This window comes from Gossypium hirsutum, chromosome A12 (genome assembly GCF_007990345.1).
Source record: "Gossypium hirsutum isolate 1008001.06 chromosome A12, Gossypium_hirsutum_v2.1, whole genome shotgun sequence".
Lineage (NCBI taxonomy): Eukaryota > Viridiplantae > Streptophyta > Magnoliopsida > Malvales > Malvaceae > Gossypium > Gossypium hirsutum.
In genome coordinates this window covers 100,248,650-100,249,082 of record NC_053435.1, presented here as the reverse complement: position 1 = coordinate 100,249,082, position 433 = coordinate 100,248,650, and the positions used below count along the sequence as shown (strand labels likewise).

Here is a 433-nt window from a genome sequence, read left to right as displayed (position 1 = left end):
AAGTTGAGGAATAAGATAACAACTTTCTAACAAATGGATGACGAGTCTTTATATGAGGCTTGGGAACGATTTAAGGAGTTACTTCATAAGTGTCCTCATCATGGGATTCCTTATTGTATTCAGTTGGAGACATTCTATAATGGTCTCAATGCACATACAAGATTGATGGTACATACTTCTGCGAATGGTGCAATTTTGTTTAAGTCTTATAATGAGGCTTCTGAGATCATCGAGAGGATCGCAAGCAATAATTATCAATGGCCAACAAATCGAATGGCTTTAGGAAGACGTGTAACCGGATTTCATTAAGTTGATGCCCTCACTTCGTTATCAGCTCAGGTATCATCTATTTCCTCTATGTTAAAACAGTTTACCGCTAATAGTGCTGATAATTTCGTAGCTCAGCCACCAAGTCCGTTTGAAGTAGTTTCTC

The 433-nt window shown here is 38.1% G+C and overlaps 1 non-coding gene across 1 annotated transcript; it reads right to left on the bottom strand.

Annotated features, from left to right (window-relative positions):
• Nucleotides 1-107, bottom strand: LOC121212052 (small nucleolar RNA R71). Its single transcript, XR_005907263.1, has one exon. It is a non-coding gene; the product is annotated as a small nucleolar RNA R71 (small nucleolar RNA).
• Between the last annotated feature and the right edge of the window lie 326 nt (nucleotides 108-433).